Source organism: Rattus norvegicus, chromosome 9 (assembly GCF_021556685.1).
Source record: "Rattus norvegicus strain SHRSP/BbbUtx chromosome 9, alternate assembly SHRSP_T2T, whole genome shotgun sequence".
Classification (NCBI taxonomy): Eukaryota; Metazoa; Chordata; class Mammalia; order Rodentia; family Muridae; genus Rattus; species Rattus norvegicus.
In genome coordinates this window covers 20,681,099-20,685,520 of record NC_141542.1, presented here as the reverse complement: position 1 = coordinate 20,685,520, position 4,422 = coordinate 20,681,099, and positions in this window count along the sequence as shown.

Here is a 4,422-nt window from a genome sequence, read left to right as displayed (position 1 = left end):
CAAATATTAAAGCTCATTTTAAGAGCAAAGGTTTGTAGTAAAAATTACTATATACATTGAAAGATTTAAGTTCTAACTTCTTACACTGAAGAAGCAACAAAATTATCTAACATGAGGCTGTTAGCAATCCTCTAAATCTATCCAGAAATGGCAGTTGGAGTAAGTAAACTGGCTGTAATGCTCTCACAAGTTCCAAAACCTCATCAGTCCTTCGTAAATCTTGTAACAATCTCTACCTGTATGATTTTTCCTTAATTAAAAATATGTTTGAGTTAGTCAATGTAACACTGGCAATCTTAAATCACAATCTTTAAGTTCTCTTTGTAACACCAGAACACAGCCAGGAGGTCACCTGAGTTCTGAGTATGGGACTACGCAGCTGTTCTCTGGGCAGTGGAAATTAGCATTAGAATACGGATAACTTCAGGGCAAGCCACAACTTTGGAAAGCAAAACTCAACCTCCAACAAACAATCTAGTCTCCAAGGCACCCCAGGTCTATCTATTATGTTACAACGTTTGACTGTCAATTCTTACATTTGGACGCACAATGGTGCGGTCTCCAATACCTCAAGGGACAATGTCCTAAATTCTTTTAGAAGCCTGGTTTCTAGGATAAGAGTTCCATAAAAATATTACCTCAATTTAGACCTGTTTCCCTAGGTTGGCTCATGTCACCTGTTATCTAGAATGACTCCATCCAGATTACCAGCTTTATGTCAACTTTCTGTTACCAATATTATACCTTTTTAACCGTATCCAATAACTTGAAAGCCAATAGTCCATAACCAAGGCAAGTAGAGCATATTTATACATTTAAAACCAATGAGAAACAAAATTGAAGTGGCTACACCTATCTTTAATATATAGACCAAACACCATTTTTACCCTTTTGTTATGATTTTAAGAGAAGCACCTTGTCACCTGTTGAGTCAATTAATCAGTCAGGGATTTTTCTAAGAGAAACAGCTATCAACTCTTGTATGAAGAAGCTGTTGGCGCTTTTAAGATCAGCTCCTGTAGACGCTTAGCTTCTGGGCAGCTTCTCTAGCTAATCTAGACACCTGGCTCTAGGCACAGGGCTTCAAAGACCTGATTAAAACTGTTTTTTATTCATTGTTCCCTTCTTGAAGCTAGTTAAAACCAAGTCAAGGTGCGCACGACCGGCAGATAAAGTTTTTACCATTTTTTTCTTTTGAACATGAAACATAAAACTTTTAGACAACGAGAAACAAAAACCACATACATACACTGACAGACATGGGGACATCCTGGTGTACCAGAGACAAACAATAGAGAAAGAGGGGAAAAAGCCAGATGGTGTTCACGGTGACTATCCATCGAGTGGAGCTGATATGGGCGATGGATTGTCTCAATTCCTGGACTAGTCCACCAACGTGTTGAAACCCAATTCTGTAAGACACTGAGAGATATCTGAGCAGTACGACCGATATTCGCCAATGGTATGGAAGTGAAACACAGCCCTGAGTATCTTTACTCACAACCCAATTACATTAACTCTATCAGGCTGTGCACGGGCACTGAGATGTCCTTTTGTTTGATTCTCCTGAATAAATTTTCAGGCGGTCTGCCTCTATCAAATCTGATCAGTATGACTCTGTAAAGCTGTCGCGTCAGCGCCCGGACGCCGCAGCGTCCCCAGAGTCGGCGCGGGAGCCTAATTACACATTTCATAAGCACTAAGACAAAGTTTTTCTCCCAAAATACTGTGTTCTGTTTATCTCCTTCCTTGTTCTCTCCCGGGGCGTTTTTTCCCCACTCTCTCTCTCCCTCGGATCTAAAGTCCTCGAGAGGGTCTCTTTTCTTAAGTGCACTTTTTCCCTTAAAACTCTTTAATTCGTTCTCTAACTCTGTTTCTGACGCACTGTCTCTCCCTGTCCCCAACGCTCTCCGCTTTGCTGTTACAGCTGGGCAGTTCCCACGCGACCTCTGACGCCGTTTGGTGGTAGCTAGAAACTCAAAGGTCAATAGAAAAAGCCCGAGGGTTGCCAGAGCAACCACAGCGGCACCTGCCGCGTCCGGCAGGGGACTGAGTTGGAGCAGATCAAGGCTAGCCATGGTCTCTCAGAGTTTTTTACCTGTATTCCATAGCTTCTGAATTTCTTCCGTGAAACGGAGGCCTCTCGTAGCACCAGCGATGTTTTTGTCCCGGGTTTCTCGGCACCAAATGTCCCACGCGAGACTTTCCGCCGGCAAGAAGCACGCGAGACATAGAAATTCTTGCTATGAGTGATACTTTATTCCTATCTCATGGAGAAGCCCCGCGCGTCGGCCAGGCACGCCTATTTAACCCTCGAGCACGCATCCACACCTGATTGGTTGCTTACTCATGATCTCATCAGGCACGCCCCAGAATGGGCAAAGACCTGGCAGGAAGGCACTCTTGCACATGCGCACAGTTAACTACCTGAAAGGGGGGGCCGGCTGGCGCAGCGAAGGTTGGAGCCATCTTGCAATGGCAGAGTCTATCCTGACCTACCACGTGGGGCGCAGTGGAAGACAGCGCCAACTAGTGGTGGCGAACGTATTGCAGCCCTCTACACAGAGCTTTGGACTCTGAAGTATAAAAGTAAAGAGTTAAAGTTTAAATAATGATAAGTTTACAATTATTATTATTATATTGGCTACAGGCCTGGGTATAGGGCAAGCCTGAAACCTTGGAGAACAGTTGTAATTCTTAGTTCTTGATGAAATGTAGTCATTCTTTGCATTTGATTTGGCAATGATTATAAATATCTTTTTTCTACCCACTTTTGGATTATTAATAAAGGACTGGGGCAAGAGAAAGGCTACAGAATATGTGAAGACTAAATGAGAGAGCATGAGGGAGTGAATGAGAGAGGAAATGACAGAGCTAATGTAAGAACAAATGTGAGAGCGAATGAGAGAGCATGACAAGAGCATGTGAAGAGTGAGTGGAAAGAGAATGTGAAGAAGGAATGAGGGAGCTAATGAGGGAGCGAGTCTGAGAACAAATGTGAGAGCCAGGGAGAGAGCATGAGGAGAGCATTTGAGAATGAGTGAGGAGAGAATGTGAGGTGTGTGTGAAGACTGTGTGTGTGCGTGACAGGAGAGTGCATGTGGTGTGTGTGAGATATGTGTGAGGTGTGTGTGAAGATTGTGTGTGTGCATGACAGGAGAGTGCATGTGGTGTGTGTGAGATATGTATGAGGTGTGTATGAAGACTGTGTGTGTACGTGACAGGAGAGTGCATGTGGTGTGTGTGAGATATGTGTGAGGTGTGTATAAAGAGTGTGTGTGAGAATGAAAGGGTAATGAACAGACGTGTGCATGATTGTGGGAGTTTGAGAAAAGAAAACTGCAATAAAAAAAGTGGAGTGCACAAAAGAATGCAGCGTGTGTGCAGCCTCAAGCTGAGAGAGAGAGAGAGAGAGAGAGAGAGAGAGAGAGAGAGAGAGAGAGAGAGAGAGAGAGAGAGAGAATGACTTTAAGCCTTGAAGTTGCCTATCAGTTTGTACCCAAAGAGGAGTCTGTGGATATGTATTATGTGCCTTCCAGATAACCCTGCTTCCAGGTGAGAACTCTGATCCTGTGTGAGGGCCAGCAAAGGCTGACAGAATGGCTGCTCCCCTGAGGGCAAAGGATAAAACTTTTAGGTCTATGACCTCCTAATTTATCTTTTCACCTGAAGACTTATTATTCAAATTTTCTTACTGGGATAAAACTATGATCCTGGTGAGGGTCTTGTCTCTTGGATGCTCAATCAGTTCTTTGTTGTCACAGACTGTTTGAGCTTACTCCAGTCACTGGGACTTATTCACACCTTCAATTTTCCTGAACTTTTCAGATTTCTAACGTTTGTGGCAAACTGAGTGGCAAAAGCAATGAATGTTGAGCACTTCCCTGGGGTCCAGTGCATATGGAGCTACGGGTGTATGGATATGGTAAATGTATGGCTAGCCTGCTGGATGTGGGCTCACAGCCAGGTCAGGATGCCTTCAGGTGAGGACAGCAGGTGGTGGCTTGCCCCCTGCTGAGCCTGCCTAGGAGAGTGGCAACCACAATAGCCATGCCCAAGCCTCCAGCCTGGGGCACCTGGAAGATCCGGAGGCTTTGGCCGCGGTTAGGTCACGGTGGGCCTGGGGGCCTCAGAAGCAGCCCTGGGCCTCCGCAGAGCCCTGAGGGGGACTGACAGGCCTGGGCGCAGCCGGGAGCTAGGCACCAGGCGCCTCCGCGGGTCGCACTTCAGCGTGTTGCCTGCACCACGCAGTGGGCACACGTGTCCTTCCCACCCCGCCATTCGACCGCGCCCGAGCCGGGCCTCAGGGCACGCGGAGCTCGTGGGTGAGCGCGGGGCCTGAGGGGACGGGGAACGCGCGTTATATTTGGCGCCGGCAGCAGCGCGTGTGCCTGGGCGAGTTTTCCTTCCGCAGGTGCCAGC